Below are 22,164 nucleotides of genomic sequence, written 5' to 3' on the forward strand. Positions count from 1 at the left end.
CCCCCAACCCCCATACAATGGATTTTTATTAAGTACCATTATTCTTATATTGTTACACAAGAGGACCTATGAGTTCAAAGTTTAGTTCTTTAAATCATTTTTAAATAATACTTATTTTCAGTTTGAAGCTATTTCTCATTTCTCTCCAAATGAATGAATCATTGTAGACAAATCTGCAAATCAACAAAGAGTCCATTACAAAGATGATAATTGGGGCTGAAGCCATCTTTTGGTCTTTACCCGAGCTCAACTAAAGAGGAACGCAAGATTTCTTCTCCCAGTTTTGCCTTCTAGGATGTGGCTGTTGCTTGACAATTTTTTGAGGAGCCACATCTTATATCCAAGGCAGAAGGCCTCTCCAGGATGGTTTTTGTTTGCAGGTATATTCTGCAGCATATCACCATCACCATTTATTGTTTATATGCCATCCATCTGACTGGGTTTCCCCAGTCACTCTGGGCAGCTTCCTACAAATTATAAAACCACAGTAAAACCTCACACATTAAAAACTTCCCAATACAGGGCTGCCTTCAAACGTATTCTAAAAGTCAGATAGTTGACATCTGACGGGAAGGCATTCCACAGGGTGGGCATGACTACCGAGAAGGCCCTCTGCCAGGTTCCCTGTAACTTCACTTCTCGCAATGAGAGAACCACCAGAAGGCCCTCTGAGCTGGATCTCAGTGTCTGGGCTGAACGATGGGGGTGTAGATGCTCCTTCACACTGACAAAAGATTGGTGCATTTGTGTTGGAATTATACTAGACCGTCCACATGTCCTTCTGCTTTATTGATTGTTCTGCGATGCTCTCACGGTGTTCCTGCATTATTGCCATCTGTGCTATATAGTGCAACAGAAGTGGGACAAAACCCCCACCCTGGAATATTTTGGTTATGCAGTGTTACAGGATTTTAGCAGGAAGCCATAGCACCTATTGCAAACAGGGCAGTGTATCAGCCCCATAACATTCGCACATGCAAATAGTATTGAAAGCATGATAATCTCCCTGATAACACCATAAGCACAAATGCTGATTTTTGCTCAATAAAATGGATGTCCGGAAGGGCTCAGAGTCTGGCTTAAAAATCCAGACACACACTTCATTGGGAAGACACAGAGCTATGCACAACCCACTGTTTGACTCCCTTAATGTCCATGTGCTACATGTAAGCATTGCGCCTCATTGTTCACTTCTGAGTAGCTTAGAATTTTTGCCTACCACACCAAAGGCTGCTTGCTGTTCCCTGCATATGCATTTTCCCATAAATGCACCTCCTGAGCTTTAATGTGCTTTAAAAACATAACACTGCACCAGAAGACAACAATTGACTCTTTTAATGCGGAAAGCATGCATTTGAAGCTGCTCTCTGTGTGCAGCATGTTGGTGTCAAATGCAGAATTTCAATTCCTGATTTTTTAAAAAAAGCTTTTATTCCTTGAACAGTTTCTACTCCTCCTGATTTTGACAATGTACTTAAGAACATGCAGCTACCTGTAATTGAGTGATAATGAGTAATGTGACTGATCCAATAGAGTGATTATAAGGTTTACAGATCTCATTAATGTGTAAGCTCTATGTAAATGCAAATTAATACTACTCCCTATGAAAAATTCAAATGTTCTTTTTTTCCGCTAGAGCCCCTGAAAGAGAGAACATGTCAAAATGCATATGATAGCCAGCAATTTCATTAGTACCATAATTTTGAGGCATGTTGTTTTTTGGGTTCTAGTCCCCTTGGTGCTACCAATCTGTTTTAGACTGTCCACCAATATTACCCCTGTTCACTCTATTCAAACTTCTGCCATTGTTTTAAATCACCACTTTCTCCCCTCTCATTGTTTCTCCATCCCTGATTTATTCAAATCCCTGCTGTTGTTTTAAACTACCACTTTACCCCATAAATGTTATTCCCATCTCACTCACATGCAGTGGCCACTGGTGTTGTACTGCCTGGCTTCCCTTTTGCTCCCCCTCCTCATAGGATTCATGCAAATCCTGTCTTGTGCTGTGGCACTTCACATCCTCCAATGCAGGCTGCGTGATGACAGCCTTTCATTTTTATGTATATAGGAAGATAATAAGGCTATGTAGAAAATGCTTAATCTCAAAAGCAATACAAAGTCAGCATAATAAAAACATTGTGGCTTTAGCCACACGTAAAACTTGGTGCTTGGTAAGTAATTGCTGAAATATTCATTTGAACAAAAATATTTTTAAGTTACATATCACAATCATATACTAAACAAAGGGTTTAATTTACCAGGCTTAATTAGGTGCTCAGTGTCCCAGTCCTACAAATAAGCAATCAACTGAGGTACTCAACATGTTTTAAGTACAAGAGAAAAAATGATTCTGTTAAACTGGATACAGAAACAGCTTTTCATGGGGAACTGAACTAATGTTTAGGAATTCTTTAGTCTAGTGACTTTCTACGCATAAAGCATTTCACATGTTTGACTCCCATAATTGAATGTGTTTGTGTGGATGGCTGAATGGTTTATTTTACGCACATATTATGCAACCTGCATTAAGATGGAGAGAGTTCATATCATTCACATCCCAAGAGTATCCTGTTCTGTTACTGTAGTCTCAGCTTCTGTCATGACCCTCTCTGCAACATAAAAAAATACTACCTGCTTCATGCTCCAGCTTGCAAATGGGACACTTCGTTCTGTTCACTTACATCATCCCCCACTGAAACACTGGAAACTTCTCTCTCCCAACTTTGATATTGTCTTTTGCTAATTACCTATAGCTCAGGGTGGGCTCCCCCCCTCTGTGTCCTTCAATATCTTTTGCCTCTTTGATAGTTTTCATTGGTGTGTTAATGAGCAGCCATCATCTTCCTTTGTCCTCCTAAGGAACCACACTCAGCGAGCTCTGTCAGCTTGGCCTGGCTCGTTAGCATGTTGAGCCCAGGGATTTCCATGTTTGGAATAGTTGAATCACACCTTGATTAGTTATAACTTTTACTAAATCCAGGAATTATGGGGAGGATTTGGCACCCAGGAATTTAGGGGAGCCATGCCCCCACATAAACTTATAACAGTACAGCAGCCTAGTTTATACACATACTCACACCTCTATCCTCTAGCCAGGGAAGCAAGAGGCATCATCAAGAGTTCAAGGATGCATTCCACTCCATCAAAATCTCTCAGGGAGGGTAGGATGCAGAGCTCATAGGAGATGGTGGCCTGAGGAGGGTCCTGAGAACCAAATATAAAGGCCTGGAGATCCACATCTGGGCTCTGGGCCTGAGGTTCCCCATCCCATCAAATCATAGTGCTCATTTGCTATGGCGACTGAACCCCATTTTTCAAGTATGTCAGGGTTAATTCCACAGCCATTTATTGTGAATTCGGTGCTGCTCATGCATGCAAGTTTTTCACAGCATCCACAAAACAGCCTCATCAAAACGCCATCCTGTATTCTTCATGCATCCCTTTAATATGGATTCAGTGTTTCAGATTTTTTGTTTTACTTTCTATGGAAATGGTAACTCTGCATTAAATGGGAAAATACTGGCAATTCTGCAGCCAAACAACATGTTTCACCCATGTGTACTGTTACAGGACTTCTGTCATGACTAGAAGCTCATGTATATATTTGTGAAGTTCATTGTGGAAGGATGAGACCTTCCATAGCCCTAGATTTTCTTTCTATTCTAATTCTTCAATGAGATGGCTTGCATAGTCAAGCATGTAAAGCCTGTGAATTATATGAGCAGATGTATTATACGCTGCATATGCTCTTTTTTTGTGTAGCCAGGGGGTGCATATTTATTTTATAGATTCTTCCTGTTTGTCTGGAGTGCCCCTGTGGGATTGTGTGAGCCATTACTGTCTGTATTTTCACTGGTCTAAATCCTAAACACAAGACTTCTCTAGCTCACCACACACACACACACACCCCATTTTAAACAAAAATTGAACTCCCTTGGCTCTCTTTATATCCCAAGCATGTACAAAAGGTAAGCTTCACTGAAGTAAAAACTTGTTGTAGTTATTCAAGAGGACCCAATCAATCAATCAATCAATCAATCAATTAAATGATGTGGTATAATTTTGAAGAAGTGTGCATGCACACAAAAGCTCATAGCAAGAACTAACTTAGTTGGTCTTTAAGGTGCTACTGGAAGGAATTTTTTTATTTTAGTTATCCATTTAATACTGTACTTAATGTATTATACTGTGTTTTATGTGGTCTGTATGAATTATTGGCCAAAATTAAATATATATAGAGGCAGAATTACATGTTTGGCAACAGATACTGCTCTGAGAATGCTTGCAATTGCTGAATTGCTTCAGACTAGCAGTGAGAAGACAGGATTTGTAGTGAAATTGTGGATTGTGGATAAGGGCTTGGCAACTCTCCATCTGCCCCTCTCTAGCCCCACAGTCCCACTAGAGCTCTTCCCACAACCCAGCTGGGAGGAAACTGGTTTGTACAGGGGGTTGCGAGGGGGAAAGCGCCACTTCTCTTGACTGGCAAAGTCTCCCCTCAGAATTTGACATCATGCTGCTGCTTTGCAACCATTTGTTGGTGTTCAGGGGGTCAAACTAGATGACCCTCAGGGTCCATTTCAACTCCATGATTGTATGAACCAGAGTTCCCAGAATGACCTTGTGATGCTGCAGAATTTCTGCTACTATCTTCAGATAGCTTTGGAGGACTTCCCACATGAAGGATCCAAAACAGCACAGCAGCAGCAGAGAGTGCCTTTCTGTGCAACTTTGGTTATTCCACAGGTGAATAGTAATGCTGTCAGGAAAGACCTCCCTTTGTTGGAATTACCCTGATTATGTCATGAGCTTTGTATATGGCAGAGCTGAGCTAAAACCTACCCTCCTTTTTCTAGGAACATTTTCTTTCCCTAGAAAGGAGGCTTCCATTTTTCTGACTCTCCTCGGGGCAATTTTTAATTTTATTGGGATTTCTCTATAATTTTGGTTGTTGACTGGTTGGTCAGTCTTAAGATCTTCCCATTAAACATTTGAGCATTCCTCCAGCTGCCTGCACTTCCTGATGTGTAAGAGGCTCATGGGAGGAGTGCCCTGATTATATGTTCCTTTGAGTTTTAATTAAAACACGGGAAGCCAGAGAGGTTGGCTACTGAGCATGTGAGATCAGTGCAGTTCCTATTTTCATTTTAAGGGAAAGCCTTCATTTTTAGACTTAAAAAGTACCCCTCTTATCACTGATTTCATGTAAAACAACAACAACAAACCACAAACTCCTTCACTTGATAAGAAATAGCTATCAGGTGTGCAGAAGACGGTCTACTCACAGGCCCCTGTTTACAGTAAAGGCCAGCTGAAGGCATTAAAGCAAATTCAAGAAATGTGGGCACTCCAGAAGGCTGGAGAGATGTGTAGAATGAAAGAAAGGACACACACAAACAATCTGTAATCACCTCGAAAGTAAGGTAAGCACAACAGAAAACCCTTCACCTAACAATGAGAATTGCACCAAACTTTCTCTCCCCTTTGATCATTTTTGGAATGCAGTTTCTTTTCTCATTTTTCAATGGGGAATGGTCAAAAATGAAGGAGAAATTATCAGTGCTTCACTAGTGTTTTGCTCTGGAAATGTTTAGATAAACAGAGGTGGTGCTTGTAATTGTTGACAGTCCATTGTGTTCACACAGCTGGCTTTAAATTGAAGATGTGCAACTGAATTCTATATGCGTGTTTACTTAGGCTAAAGTCCCGAAGAGATAAATATGGCTTGTTCACAGATAAATGCATATAGGATCACAGTAACAAGGAACTGTCTTGTTTGTAATGTATCTAATGCAAACTGCTCTGGGAGTCTTTTTGGCTGAATAGCAGGATAAATAGTCTTCAAATAAATATTGCAGCAGTACTCAATTCAAATCCTGCTGAGGGCTACTTTACTAAGCACTGCTGGTAAGGACTACTACACTTTTAACTCCAGTTAACTATAGCATATTCTCTCTCTGCATGTCTCTGTAAATCCACTCCATCGTCACCATAAACCCAAGACCTATGTTAGGCTCAAAGGTAGGAACTGCCTAAAGGCCACCACAGCAAAGTTCATGGCTGAGCACTCCTTTGGTTCCCCTTACTTCTCTTTCTGTCCAAAGTCGACCTTCAGCCAAACCACCCTGTGCCTCTTCCTTGAACCTTGACATTGAGCTGATTGGTGCAAGGCTGCTGTATAACTGCAGAAGTAGGACATGTATTTTTGGTGCCATCTAAAATTATTATTTTTTATTTATTTATTTCTTATACCCTCCCCATCTGGCTGGGTTTCTCCAGCCACTCTGGGCGGCTTCCAACAGGAGTTTAGAATACATTAAAACATCAGTCATTAAAAAATACTTCCCTAAACAGGGCTGCCTTCAGATGTCTTCTAAATGTCAGGTAGTTGTTTATTCCTTTGACATCTGATGGGAGGGCATTCCACGGGGTGGGAGCCACTACCGAGAAGGCCCTCTCCGTGTAACTTTGCTTCTTGCAGTGAGGGAACTGCCAGAAGACCCTCAGCACTGGACCTCAGTGTCTGGGCCGAACAGTGGGGGTGGTGACGTTCCTTCAGCTATACTGGGCCGAGGCCATTTAGGGCTTTAAAGGTCAGCACGAACACTATGAATTGTGCTCAGAAACCTCCTGGGAGCCAATGTAGGTCTTTCAGGACCAGTGTTATGTAGTCTTGGCAGCCGCTCCCAGTCACCAGTCTAGCTGCCGCATTCTGGATTAATTGTAGTTTCTGGGTCACCTTCAAAGGTAACCCCACATAGAGCGCATTGCAATAGTCCAAGTGGGAGATAACCAGAGCATGTACCACTCTGGCAAGACAGTCTGCGGGCAAGGTAGGCTCTCAGCCCGCGTACCAGATGGAGCTGGTAGACAGCTGCCCTGGGCACAGAATTGACCTGCACCTCCATGGACAGCTGCGAGTCCAAAATGACTCCCAGGCTGCGCACCTGCTCTTTCGGGTAAATTTTTCCATTGGAAAAAGATTCCCACTAGTTTTCTTATGAGCTTTGTCTATTTATATCTGTTTGTTTGTTTGCTTGCTTTCTTGCTTGTTTAACAAATGCTGAGATCTCATGGAGAAGTTTATGCAGAATTCTGCTAAAGAAAATTGCTCCTATTGTGTGTCTTCTTCCTTTTGAGTCTGACATGCTGGTATGTTTCATATTTGCTTTCAGCTGTGGCATTAAGATGCATCAATGCTTGCCCCTTCCCTGCTGGTAGATAGATCCTTCCAGCAAATCTGTTGTTCCGTAACTGGCTTTCAACTTACGAAACATTTTGATGCTTATGCTGGTATTGCACAAGATCTAAGCCCTTGAGAGACTTGCATCTAGGTTATAGCTGCTGTGTTCACTGAATGAGGGTTTTGTAGTTGTTGTTGTTGTTTGCCACAGCTGACAGAATTGTTGCCTTTGGGATTCACACTGATCTGTTGCTTGATTTATCTGTGGCTAGTACAGGGGCAGTGCTACAGCCCATTAGAACCAGCCGTGGCGAACACTTCTTTCAAGTCTCAATAATGTGCAGTATCAAACGTGCCTTTTGTTTTAAAGTAGGCAGCCAAGCTGGTCAACAGTCGTTGCTTCTTTTCTGGTGTTCAAAACACTGATGACAGTAAACATGACTTGATGGAGTGCATCGAACTTGAGTTCACGTGAACCTTTGGCCTTTGTGATTTGTGGCATTTCTGGAAACTTAGCGTGGTGATTCATCATAGAAAAGATTGCTGTTACGGCACTCGTCTGCCTGCAGACAAGTGGGTGTACTGGTTTATAATTGTCTATGTAGGTTGGTGGTGCAATGTGTGCAGAGCACTCCAGTTCCCTGTGTGGTTGGGGCAGCCAATACAAGGTTGGTTTCTTTGAGCGGAGAGAGCACTGAAAGCTCACAGACAGCTTTTTTGTGATAGCGGTTTATTTTCCAACATGCAAATTTGAGTCTGGGGGAACAGCCGTGCATCTAGGCCCACTTTTAAAAGTCTTTAAAAACTGCATAGTTTTCCCCAAGGTAAAATAAGGCGACTCTGGAATTATTTGAGTCTGAATATGAATGTGACATAACAAGTTCCATGCTGTTTATTTCTGCCCCTATGCCACTGAATAGCTTTTCTTGGTCCTAAATTGTAATCTGGGCTGGAGAATAATTCATTACTTCTACTCTTGCATCTCAGGTGGCAGCAGCAGAAAAAAACCCTTTAGCATCTATCTCCCAAATGCCACCAATGCTAGGTAAGAGAGAATTATGGCTTATGGAAAGTTGGGAAGGGGAATTCTGTCCCCATCATTTTCCTTTCTCTCTGGCTCTTCTCTCAGTCCCACCATGGCTATGTTTGTGCGGACATGGGAGAGGGCCCTTTTGATGGGTGGTTCCAACATTTGGAACTCGCTTCTTAATGAGATTAGACTGGCTCCCTCCTTGTTGTCTTTTCACTGGCAGGTGAAGACTGTTTTATTCCAGCAGGTTTTGGGGAGCTGATTGCTTTTAAGGAACAGGCTTTTCAATAGTGCTGTGCTGTTTTTACTAGCTGTGCTTTTACTATCTGTATTTTAAGAGATTGGTTTTTCACATCATTTTAATTCCATTATAGTTTAATTAACTTTTCAGCTATGATCGTTCTGTGTTTTATCCGTGTTTAATTTTTTTAAAATCTGCTTTACGCCCTGGTTTGGGGGAAAAGGTGGGGGAATGAATAAATGGTAGTGCAATGGACACTGAATTGGCTCAAGATTGGGGGAGGATATCTAATTTATCCCCAGCTCAGTTCTCTCTTGAAATGTCTAGTGCAAGAATGGGGACTCTATGCTTGTCCAGATGTTGCTGAATCCAGCTTTCATCTTCCCTTGACCCTTGACCACACTGACTGGTGCTGATGGGAGTTTTAATCCAATCACATCTGGAGGGATACAGGCGACATGCATACCTGTCTGACAGCAATCATGCAATCCTAGCTTTTTGTTTGACATGCTCTTATGTAGAAATGTGGTTAACGCCTGAGTGGAGCCCACTTTAGCTGCACACAAGCACAACAGAATAATGATTCTGTGCATGTCACCATTCCCAAGGAAGAAATAAACTTGGGCCACTTCCAGGTCACCTCTTTATTGAACAATTCACCCTTACCTGTTTGCACAAGGTTAGTGGCAAGGTTAAATGTCTGGTCATTGAGTATTGTTCTAGATTACATCTACTGATTATATCATGTTGCATCAAGCAATCGCTATTTCACACTTTGCAGTGCATTTCCCCCTCGTTCTCCTTATTGTAGAAAGCAGGTTTGTTGCATAAGAGCATCAAATCAACTAATTGCACAACCTTAATTTGGGCAGTATGATTGAATTCAACCCCAAAATAGCAACTGACTGGAAGCACACTTCGAGCTGTTTGCAGCTCTGTTGACTTGCATGCTGTAAGGTAAAGAATGATTCCTGTTAAACTGACAGTACAATTGTGAAGTGTGGCTAATAAATGAGAGAGAATGGGAAGATTAAACAAACCAAAAAGAACCCTAATGGGGGTGATTTGAGGCAGTACACACTGTACTGTGTGGAAGGTTAGTCTTCTGCTTTCAAAGAAGGGATCTTATATAAGCAGCTGCTATTAGCTTGATGTTCCAAAGGACTAGCTACAAATCCTCACACATGTTCAGGTTATTATGTCACAGTTTGGGTAATCAAGATTGCAAGCTTTGAGTCAAATAAATCCCTTTAAAAAAAACCCAACAAAAAAACTGGCAGTTCTTATGTTTCTTCTCCTCATTAGTGCTTATCAGAAATTACTGGTATGTGTTTGGCTCTACAGCCGGCCAATAGTGAATCTGCATGTGGAAAAACAGATACGCCACAATTCAGCTGGACAGCAACAAAAATTCAGACCAGAAGTACATCTCTGTAGCAAGACAAATCTCTGGAAAACCAAGCTGCAAGTAGTCGCAAAAGATTGCTGCATGTTTTAAAGTTTCAGGCTTCCTCTCAAATAGATTGAAGTCTACTGAGAAGACCGAATATATTTTATGTTATCATTTTATGTGGAATATTTATATACTGCTTATATTTAAACAAAACCCTAGGCATATTACAGTGTATGTTAAAACATTTTGAAAGAGTTGCTTACATGAGAAGTTTTCCTTTGGAAAGGGCCTTCTTTTCATCTAAGTACTAAAAAAGGAGAGCTTAAATACATAAAGGACAATCAAATAATTAAATATATGGATTCTGTTGTAAAAAGAAAATTTTCTTTGCTAGAGAATATAATATATGCCAGCCTCTGACCAGTGAAAAGTCTTTCTTCTCCCTCCTCTTACTACTAGAATAACTCAGGTTGATGTTCAGACAAATATAACTGAACAAGACCTTCTTCACCTGTTAAACCCAAGAGTAACAAGTCCTAAAATTTTCCATGAGTAGAATTTACTGTGAGCATGTATTCAAACTCGGTTCCAGCCACATTTTAAAAGTAAAGCTAGAGCCCCAATTTCTTACCATATTATTGTTAGGCTGTTGTATGTGCAGTTAGCATAGATGCTCTGGATCTGCAAGATGGTGGAGCTTGGAATTCAGGTGGATCCTGGAAATCTTGTTTATTAAAACACACCCCAACATGTACGCATGTGTGAATCACTGCTTCCCCATTACAGTGGAAGAAAGTGCAACAGAAAAGATGATTGTGTCAGTCTCTTAGATTTATCCTAAAATTGTTACAGAAATTAGAGTTACTACAAGATTAAGAAAGAAAGAAAGAAAGAAAGAAAGAAAGAAAGAAAGAAAGAAAGAAAGAAAAGCAAAAACCAAAGTTAGCTTTGGATTTTGAGGAAAGCCATAAGAATTGTGATAACATTAACAATTGTTTCAGGGTTTTACATATACATAATACCTGCCAATTTATTTCACCTATAGTGAAATCTGAGCTGAGCTTGAAAGTTCTAACATGGGGAAATTTAGAGGGCACATTTAGAAATATTTCAGTAAAGCAGCAACATTTCTCAAACCCAAGGCTCATAAAATTAAGGTATTGTCTAAGAAGGAACCTTCACACAGTATTAGGGAGTTCCCACATCTCTAATCTTAACCCAATACTCTGATTATTCCCCCAGCACTCAACATTCATGCAGCCCCTTGGAAAAGAATGTGACAAAATATGAAAACTTCCCTTCACAAGTGCTCTGTCTGCACATATTGAGTTCCATGAATTGTAAGAGATTTCCCAGTATTAGAATGTAATTGTTTTATTTAAATATTTTTTTAGCCACTGTTGAAGGCCAAGCCCTCACAAGCCAGCTTTAATAAAAACATAAAAATTCAACATATGTGTAATCACAAATACAATCCCATGATAGAAAAGATCTGCATTAATATTATTAAATCACCATCTCTAGCTATCATAAAAGCAATAGAATAAGCTTAGAATGGTAAAAAACCATTTCAGCACTGGCTTAAGCAGACAAATCCCATTGCCTTTTCTTAGAAAAAGTAACATAAAACAAATGGAGGCATCAGCTTCTGTCTTACTGAGCATATGTGTAAATCATCCCAGCGAAATCATGAAGCAAATGGAATCGCCTATGAATTTGATGGAGAACCTTTTTGTAAATACTTTGGAGACCTTAATAAAGTGAAAAGCTGAGTTTTCACTGTTGCGGTCTTTGTTCTTCAACAGGTTCTCTAGCTTTGGGTAGAGATGCTGGATCTCAGGAGATCTTATGTTCCAATCCTTGGCAAAATCAACAGTGTTTTCTAGAGATATTTTCTCCATCATATATTGTTTACAATTGAATTGATAACTGCGTAGAAAACATTGAGTACTGTTTTATTTAACTGAGCAGCAGCTGCTAGATCAAGCTGTACATCGAAAGATCCCAGGCTGAAGTCCACACAGGCAGGCCAGATACTTAAGTTGATAAAAGTTTCATTTTTGCCAGAAATTAGTGGCAAAACTAGGGCATTCTGGCACCCTTGACAAAATGGGGCCTTAAAATTATATGCTGCCACTATCATTCCACTTTTTCCTTGCTAATTATTCACATCTGATTCCAACCTCCTGGACTTGTTAGTCTCTTCATATGAGTCGTGTGAATCTTAATAGCATTACTTCACCAGGTGCCATAGCTAGAAATTTACATGCCCTGAGCTGGTTCCCAGCTCTATACCACTATATCTGAGAACCAGTTTTAGATGGATTTAAGAGTGGACAGGCTAGTAGCAGCAGGGACAGACTTTGGTCTTTCTAATTTCAGCGGCACCCTGTATGAAACCAAAATTCAGTGCCACCCAGCCTCTCACCTTCCGTTCTGTGTGTGCGCCATGTCATAGTTGCAACACCTGGCAGCGCCCCCTCATCCTGGCACCCAATGTGGGGGAACCGGTCCCACTGCCCTAGATCCACCTCTGCGGTTAGCCTTGCTGTTGAACTTTTATTGGTGCTTTTCAGATGCATTGTACTTGCTCAGAAGCTTCGTGTCCAGTCTTTGATTCCCCACCCCCTCCCTCATACTCAGCAAAAATAATGGCTGAATGTGCATTACTGTGTTAGGTTTGCCTGCACAGGGCCTTTGAAAAATGCAGTGATACTGCTCTGCCTAGCCTTCCCCCAGCCACTGTCCATCTGGTTGTTGCCTTAAAAAAAAATAAAAAAATCAGTTGGGTAGAAATTAGGTGCACCGTATTTTTCACTCCATAAGTTGCACCAGACCATAAGACACACCTAGTTTTTGGAGGAGGAAAACAAGAAAAAAAATATTTTGAATCCCAGAAGCCAGAACAGCAAGAGGAATCGCTGCGCAGCGAAAGCAATGATCCCTCTTGCTGTTCTGGCTTCTGGGATAGCTGCACAGCCTGCATTCGCTCCATAAGATGAACACACATTTCCCCTTACTTTTTAGGAGGGAAAAAGTGTGTCTTATGGAGCGAAAAATATGTTGATTATTCTATACTGGAAGGAAAAGATTGCGTAATGTCACCCTTTTATTTTGTAGTACACAACCTTTGCCTATTTTGCATTCTTCCACAAGATGCATCCACAGTATTAGGAATCTTGTTCCCCCAGCCTAGTTTCAGTATTGCTTATAGTAACTAGTTTCAGTTACTATTTCTATATCTGCATGCGCAAGCCTGCTGCATTTTTGACCCCACTCCTCAGTTTTTCCTTCTTTTCCCTGTAATTTTGAGCCTGAAATTTCTGTTCCTACAGCTCTCCCCTCTCCCAGTACATTCCATCTTTCCTTTTCTGTTGATCCACAAGTCTTTTTTTTTATATTGCAGCAGTGTCCCTGTGCCTAGGACACGATGAATATTTGTGATTTTTCTCGTCCAGCTGAAAACCGCCAGATACTGCAGATAAGCATCCCAAGCATGAGGCAGTTTTGATGACATTCTTTCCCAAAACTGCAAAGAAGAAGAAAAATAATAATAGAAAGCAGGCAACTAGACTTGCATGCAGATGAATCAACTGATAATAGCGTAGATGTAATACACAACAAAGATCTGGATCGGCATGGAGATGACAACTTAAAGCTTTTGCAGATAAGCATCTCAAACATGCTGATAGCATTGTGTAGGAAGATGGAAGGAAGGTGACAAATATCACACATTTCTACCTTTTCCTCTTCTCTTTCCTTTTGGTGGAAAAAAATTGCAGCAAGGCAGAGCTGACATGGATACCTGCTTCTCTCCACCAGGCACCTGCAGCTAAAAACCACAAGGCAATCCTTGCAATAAAATAAAATAAACTGCCTTGGACAACCTCACAGAAAAAGAAAATGACCCTCAGGACTGTAGCAATTTTTATGTCCTTGTCAAATCCACAGGGCTAGCAAAGCCCCCACCCCCCGCACCCTGCATCGTATAGGAATCAACTGCACAAGGTGGAAAGCATCCTTATATAGAGCTTTGTGTGTGTGTGATATCTGTCACATAGCTTTTAAGAAAGGGGGTCTCTTGAGAAATCTGAGGCCGGACTACAGAAAGTTCTCTGTGGGGGAACTGGCAGATGTTAGCTCGGTTTTGACAGATGTGGCGGTGCAGACCACCTGGCAGTTCTTCGCAGGGGGCTTCGGTTTGAAGATCACCACAATAAGCTTAATCACTTGAAGGCCTGTCAGCAGCCTGTAGTAAGATTCGTCCCCTACCTTCCTTGATCAGATTTACTGGGATATAACGTGAGCCTGAAACTATCCCATCGGTAGCAGCAGCACCTAGCCAATGGTGGAGACACACTGTTACCTGTGCAACTTGCTGTCGCTCGTATCGGCCTCATTAGCTTTCGAAATCCTTACAAACAGCTGCTTTCTGGCTCATTTTCCCCCCAGCTGCCAAATTAGAGCTTAAAGGATTGTTCAGACTCTGGGGCCTTAGCAAAATAAAGGCTAGTAAATGAATTCTGGGATTATCAGTCTGCGTTTTGAGATCTATGAGGCATCTCTTTCTCAGTAATCTTTAGGTAATTCCTTCTGTAAATTTTCTCAAATCCCTCATGGCCACATTAATATATATGGTCAGGCTCTTGTGATGTTTCTAGTATTAATGTGTCTAATTTTGACAGCACTAGCATTGGGCAATGGGAATGCCTCAATCTCAATCCAGCAGGTACATAAGGGCTCATCCATATGTCCTTTTGCGCCATGTTTACCAGGCATAGGTAAAATGTGGGGTTTCCTGGAGAAAGCGCCAGGACAAAATAAACCCCGCTCAGACATGGAGCTTTAAAGCTCAAACCTGTGCCTAGAAACATAGCACAAAGGGAAGTCTGGGTGAGCCCTATAATAAGAGGAAGAAGAGCCGAGCTACACCTGGTAAAGGTAAAGGTAAAGGGACCCTTGACCATTAGGTCCAGTCGTGGCCAACTCTGGGATTGCTGCGCTCATCTCGCTTTATTGGCCGAGGGAGCCGATGTACAGCTTCCGGGTCATGTGGCCAGCATGACTAAGCTGCTTCTGGCGAACCAGAGCAGCGCATGGAAACGCCGTTTACCTTCCCGCTGGAGTGGTACTTATTTATCTACTTGCACTTTTATGTGCTTTCGAACTGCTAGGTTGGCAGGAGCAGGGACCAAACAATGGGAGGTCACCCCCTCGTGGGGATTCGAACCATCAACCTTCTGACTGGCAAGTCCTAGGCTCTGTGGTTTAACCCACAGCGCCACCTGCACCCCACCTGGTAGTAGGTAGAATAAAGGCCTCAGTAAAGTGTGCTTTCTCTGAGAGTAGAGGTATCTCTACATAGCTTGGGTGCATGGCTGGGGACTGACCAGTCCCTGTGTTGTGATCAGTATGTCTGGCTGTGCCCTGTTTACTACAGGCATGACTGATTTCTGCTGCAGAGTTGTCAGCTAGTTGCGAGTACTGCAGTGTGTCTCGCCATGAGCCATGTTATGATCTGGGAGCTTCTAAGCCAAAGAGAGAGAATTTCATTTGGAAGAATGGCAGTGTGTGTGTGTGTGTGTGTGTGTGTGTGTGTGTGTGTGTGTGTTTGTATTTGCCATTGTGATTTATATAGTTCCTCCTATAGGAATGCATAGTTTGAACATTTTGTGTTAAGAGCATAACAGAAGATCAACCTTGTTGGATCAGACCAATCTCCTATCGAATTCAGCAATCTGTTTCCTACTGAATGCTTCTGAGAAGCCCACATGAATAACCTGAGGGCAACAGCCCTCCCATACTGTTCCCCTCCAACCAGTATTCAGAGGCATGCTACCTCTAATCCTGGATATGGCATTCAGCCACTGTGACTAATGATCTTTGATGAATTTGTCTAGTCTCCTTTTTTACCTCTCCGCCTGAGGTAGTGGCCATCACTACATCTTGTGACAGCAAGTTTCATGCACTAAGTACTCCTTTTTGTCTGTCCTGAATGTCCTACCAATAAGCTTCATTGGGTGGCCCTGGCTTCTAGTTTTATATGAGAGGGAGAAAAACGTCTCTTTATCCAGTTTCTTCACATTATACATAATTTTATAAACCTTGTCCATGTTCCTCTTAACTTGCCTGTTTTCTTCTTCTAAAAGTAAGAAGCCCTACATGTTGTAACCGTTCCTTGTTGGGAATTGCTTTTTAAAAAAATAAATACTAAATTCCCACAAATTTCACATAAAAATTCCAATAGGTAAGGCATTTTTCTTTTGTTTTATCAACTTCCCATCCCATTTTCCGTGGTGTTTTTGTTCTATCTCTTTGCTGCACCCTAACTTCACTCTTTTATATCATAACCACAATACAATAAACCTTGCAGGGAATTTCTTTAGCTTCCTGACCATTTTGGCTGCCATTTTTCTGCATCTTTCCCACCTCTAAAATATCATTTTCCGAGCTATGCACAGTATTCCAGGTCACGCCGCAGGTTTGTTTAAATGATGTGGACCATTGCATTATTTTATTGGCAGGTTTATTATCAGTGGCCTTCTTTTCAAGGAAGCAAAGCCAGAGCAGCAATGGCCTGTGTGATGGGCTTGAGCCATCCTCTCAGTGCTGGCATTGCTGCAGTTTCCCTGGAGTGTGTAGGGGGCTATAGTGGGGCTACACAGCTGCACCAGCAGAGGCAAGCCAGTGCTTCCACCAGTGTGCTTTTGCAGTCTCAACCTCTCTGCTGTCATGATATATCCTGTCCTCATCCCAGTACTGTAAACTTCAGCAATGCTGAAGAGTAGTTCCACAGCTTTGCCCCACCTCATGGGATGCTACTGTCTAGGTCCTATTGGAATGAATGGGATAAGGGCCAACGACATGATTTTCAGGTGCATATAAGGTGTAGCTTGTGTGTATACCCAAGTGCTTCTAAACATCAGTTACTTTCGTCTACAATTTCCAGTCCTGCTGTGACCTCAGAGGACTTAAGCCAAGGGAAATCAAGGAAGCCATAGCAACTCTGCTTTTCAAGGCCCGCTGTGATAATAAAGTGAAGCAGTTAGGTCAGAAGCTGAGGAAATAACTAGATTGAAGAAGCCAAAGGACGATGAGAGGCGTATGGGAGAACATAACTGAAGCCCGTCCTCATGATCTCCAACTCTCTCTGTTTACAGTGTTGTGCTTTACTGAGCAGAAGGATCTTGCATTGTACCATCCTTTGCCTTTCAAAGTGTTTCTGTTTAATGCACAAAGGTCATCTGTTCAATACTTTCTGTGTGTATCTAGCTACGCTCCTTATCGTTAATGGGTGATTGTATAGTTTGAAGCTCTGCAGCAGACTGAGACTGTGGAAACTGACGTTAACGAATAAATCTGATAAACATCTTGCCGTTTCACTAAGAAATTCAAGGACGTTTTCCTTGCTTGCTATAGGAAGATATATTAAAAATGGCACTATACAAGACAGACAGCATGTTGATTGCCTGCAATCATCTGTTGAAGGACAAAAAATAGCATTTTCTAAATTACCACATTAGTTCCCAAAGTGAGAGATGAAATGCATTAATGAAATAGCCTTTGTTTTTGTGGAACCTAATCTGAATTTTTGGTCATATAGTTTTCTAATCAATTTTGGTGTGCAGTCAGTGGAACAAAAAATTCTGATTGTGTTTTACAGCAGGATAAGCTAAAAAGAAAAGAAAAAACCCCAACTTAAACTTCAGTTGCTTCTTTATGTACAGATTCAAAAAATGTATTGGGGGATGTATGTGTGTTTTAATAATGAACAACTAGCCTCTTTATAAGGAAATAACCCCAAGGACATACCCCTGAAGTATAATTAAGCTTTCCGTAACAATATTTGCCAAAGGAAAAGTAATGGAATGTTGCATCTTAAATTGCCTTGTGGGCTGGATTTCTTTTATAATTAAGTATTTATACACCACCATTAGTGTACATGGTGCCTTCCAAAAACAAAACAAAGATGCCAACAAGACTAAAGCATTCAAATTACTCAATTAAAAAGTTTGTTTGAAATTAAGTGGAACATTTAATAGAAACTTTGGATACTTAATGATATTAATGGTGGCAGCTCCTACTTTTCGAAGAGAGAATATATTTTCACTGAACGGCCATTACTATGAACCAAAGGATAGCTTAAGATTTAAATAGTCAAATTCTCTCTTTCTCTCTCCTCCTTTAACTGTGTTCCTGTACGCAAACATACAAACAAGCATTTAACAGGCAGACAACCTTAAAGGGCAATGCTACAAATTGTCAGAAAATTTGAATACGTTCACCAATTAAAGAACTGAAATGTTTAATGATAATGATAGTATTTTCTATCCTGATAGTTGATGGAAGAGTAAGCAGGAAGGCAAACTGCTGCATCAAGCGCACAGGCTTGCTCCCACGATTGAGAGGGCCGGTGCCGTGTGCCATGTCCTTGCCATGCATGCATGCTGTGTGACATGCTCATTTCATGCGGACACACCGTGTGGTGCTGTTGTCACTTGTACATGCTGCACATTGTGCAGACATGCCACCCGCACGCCATGCTGCTTGCGCGAGTGACATCAGCACGTCGCATGGTGCGTGCATGGCACATACTGAGGGGGCCCGGCTCCCTCCATCAAAATTTCTGGTGGCCTTTGCCCTGCCAGATGGCGCCCATGTGCTGCATGTTCACCACCAGCGATTACAGTGTCTAGAATGTGTTTTCAAAGGGCCACTCTGGCCCCCATGCTTTGTGGTTTTGTTCGTGTAACAATCCGTTTTTGTTTAGATTCCTCAGAGTGCCGAAACAAGGTCGAAGCCTTTTGTATTCGCAAAAATGTGTTGACTTTTATAATACTCTGATAAGGAAACAGCAGCATGATGGTGCATTTTAACCTTACATTAAAGGGGGAGTTGTAGTAATAATGGGTGCCAAGGATTACATGAGAGAAATTAGGAGACAACTGGCGGGTGTCAAAAGCTACAGAAAAATAGGTTGAGACCTCATAACACATATTCAAAAAAGATCTTATTACAATTAGAGTCAAAGCGGATCTCCCGCCTAGATACAGTTATTCCAAATGGCTTGAACTTTAATTTAGAATTGAATTGTTTTCTGTGATCCCTTTTTACAGTCCTTTATCATCTTTGATGAAACAAGAACATTTATGGTTTTGTCATGAATGCCGTTGTGTGTCTGCCAGCTGTTTCCCTTCTCCAGTGGTGGTGGGGGATGTGGGGGCTCACAGAGAGAGAGTGGAGGCTGCATGAACCTTGTGTGCCATGGGTTGCTCAGAACTGGTTTCAGGACTCAAGACCTTCATTTCTGGTTGCTGCACGAAGGACTTAAATGTTGCTCCAGTAATATGGTATGATGGACTAGATTTGCTTTTCTAGAAGATAGTTGTGGAGGCTGGAATAAGCGGGTGAATTAATTATGATGGTAAGCCATTTCTTGTGTTGTCTTCTGAGAGCTTATGTGGGTATATCTTTAGTACTAGAGGAACTTAGCAGAAGTTACCGTAAGTCTTACTGAATTCACTGAGGCTTTACTCCCAAGTAAGAGGGGTTAGGACAGCAGCCTTCAGACTGGATACATTTCATGTTAATGTGCTTGCCCAATCTTTGCATAAGCATCGGCTGTTTTGCTGACATGGCTTTGATTCCCACAGTGTCCGTATGGCCTTTGCATGAATACATTGTGTTACACAAAACAATTGTGCTTTGTGAACCTGCGTGTATAGCTTGTGTCCTTGCAATAAGCGTGTTAGCTATTCTCTGCCCCTTTTTCAGCAGTGTCATAAAGCTTTCTCAGCAGATTCTTAAAGTGATAGGTTATCATAAATTCCCTGTTAGCAGTCACATCCAGGGGTTCAATTATCACAATTTTGGGGCTCTTGGGGACCCCCCCCCATGGGACTGTGGCAAATATTGTTCCAGGGGTCAGTCTATAATATCCTTTACATTTGTTGTGAGGCCAACATGAGATTAAGTGAAGTCATACACATTTTAAAGCATCATACAGCACTTTAGATGAGTTTGTCCTGGTAAGCTGCGGTTAAATCACCAAAACCATATATTTATTACAGTGACTAATGAAACAGGGTTACTAAATTCTCTTAGCGAAATGCCTACCTGATGTGACTCAAAGGATGCTGCAGCCAAAGTGGCAGTTACAGAACAATGAGGATGGAATATCCAGAAGTGTTGTGTTTGCTGTTGCTGAGTGATGTCAGGTACTGTCTTCCAGGCTGTTGTCATGTGATGTTAAGGTGTCACCTCTCTAGATCTAGAAGCTTTCTCTTTCTTTTTAAAATGATCATATGACATCTGTACTGCAATAACCACTATGCTGTATCAGAGAGGGTGTGGTCCTCTGAATTTAAGTGCTTTGCGATTGATGGTTCCATTTTGGGGGGAGGTGGTCACAGGGCCATCTTTCCCATACGGCTTAAGTGGTTCGTTGCACCAGGGCGCTGGCCTCTCAGGGGCACCCCAGCGAGTGGGGGAGCTGTGCAGCTTTGCCGGCGGCCTCCCCTTTCCCTGCACGCCCGCCAGCTGCTCCCCATCAAACATATGGCTGTCGGACATGCAGCTTCCTTCCCAAGCCTCCATGGGAGGAGAGTGATCCCAGCAGAGACTTGGGAAAAGGTTGACAACTCTGGGAATTGGGGGGGGGGGCACCGGAGGCAACTTTGCACCACGGCGCCGGATATGCTTAAGACGGCCCTGGGTGGTCAAGATTATATGGTTCCCAAATCATGTCTGTCAGTCACTTGTTTATGTTTCACCATCATGCTGATCAAGACATCTTGGAGTGATGTAAGTCACATTGCAGAACCTGCAGGCGGTGTTTTATATGAATAAGTAAGCTCTGTCAGCCTTAGTGCTCTTGAAGACTGCTTTTGCTCCCGCCAGTTGCTTCCAGGTATATCTACCTTTCCCCTCCTCCTTTGATCTTCAGGCTTCTTGTATCGTTGGATCCTGGCTGGAAGTCTGCTTATATTTCCTCCTCTGTTTTCTCTCTCTGTCAGCTGATAGAGTGGTCAGTCATGAAACAATCACATCTTTATTTGAACAAAGTAAAGCCAGTGTTAGACTAATACAGGCCATCAGCAAATTTTGTTTTTCAGCTCCCTTCTTTGGAGTGATTTTCCCACACTCTTCGTTTCGTGAGTGCATTACTGTAAACAATGCATATTTGGTTCCTTCATAACCAGTGCACACAAATTTACTTTAAACAGTGGTGCAGCCTTTGGTTTATGGGAGAATTGTGGCTTGTGTAACTGCCAAGCCTCTGGCTCGGTGTCAGGGTAATGCAAGTCGTAGCAAATCAGGATATGCAAATCAGGAGTCAGCCTTGTGAACCTTCTCTGGAGCAGTAAGCTTTAATACAATAAGCAAAGCTACATAGCACTAAATTCGTTACCAGTTGCTTAATAGTCATTTGTACAGATTCAATCTTAGGTGCTTAAGTCACAATGAAATCAATAAGGTATATGCTTTTGGTCCCACTGATTTCAACAGAGTTTGTTTGGGCTAACATTTCTGTATTGTGCCCATCCTTGTCCGACAGTAATACCATTTTGGGGTTCTGAGAATCTCTACAGCTTTATGACTCCTCCATTATATGCTACCCAATGGCTGATTGTTTCTTTCATTTGTTCTATTAAAGCCACAGCCATTTCTGGCAGTAATTGTTCTGTTGACTGCTGTTTAATGTGCAGTGCATGCTGATCTAATTACAGAGGAGGACGGAAGGTCCTGGAATGAATTTAAAGTGGTACCCTCTTTTAACTATACTACTGTTTAACTGGCTTAGCAGATCTCTCAGACCTTACTAGAAAAGACAGCTTGAATGTCTCTTTCTCACTTGCTGTAAGATAAGAACTAGTACTGTCTAAATACCATAAAAATCCTAGCCAGAAAATAAATAAATAAAGTAACATGTAATTATAGTAACTTCAGATTGGGCATCTCTAAATTAATTAATGTAATTATTAGGAGTGTTTCTCCAGGGTAGGTTTATGAGTGACCTGGCATTCTAATTTGCAAGCCTCTGTAAATCTGTTATCAGTTTTCTCAGCTGTCTGCTAGCTAGAAAAACCCCTAGGTTTTATTTTTTTCTGAGTCCTATAGGTAAATCCCCACAAGTCACACGGAATGATCTGCAAAGGCTAGGGCAGGGGTAGCTAATATGGTGCCCTCCAGATTATTTGGGCTACAACTTCCATCAGCCTCAGTCAATAATGACGGGAGCTGTAGTCCACATCTGCAGGGCATTGTGCTGGGCTACCTCTGGGCTAGAGAATTGATTATCAATAGATTTACAA

General features: G+C 41.8%; 1 protein-coding gene and 1 long non-coding RNA gene across 3 annotated transcripts in view; one reads left to right on the forward strand and one right to left on the reverse strand.

Moving 5' to 3' along the window:
• Positions 1 to 22,164, forward strand: part of NRG3 (neuregulin 3) — a 619,340-nt gene that overhangs the window by 74,312 nt on the left and 522,864 nt on the right. The window lies entirely within an intron of this gene.
• LOC309341664 lies at positions 12,946 to 20,396 on the reverse strand. Its single transcript, XR_014156513.1, has 2 exons — positions 19,967 to 20,396; positions 12,946 to 13,379 (listed from the first exon to the last, which is right to left on the reverse strand). It is a non-coding gene; the product is annotated as an uncharacterized lncRNA (long non-coding RNA).

Source organism: Podarcis erhardii (assembly GCF_964252035.2).
Source record: "Podarcis erhardii genome assembly, chromosome: 5".
NCBI lineage: Eukaryota > Metazoa > Chordata > Lepidosauria > Squamata > Lacertidae > Podarcis > Podarcis erhardii.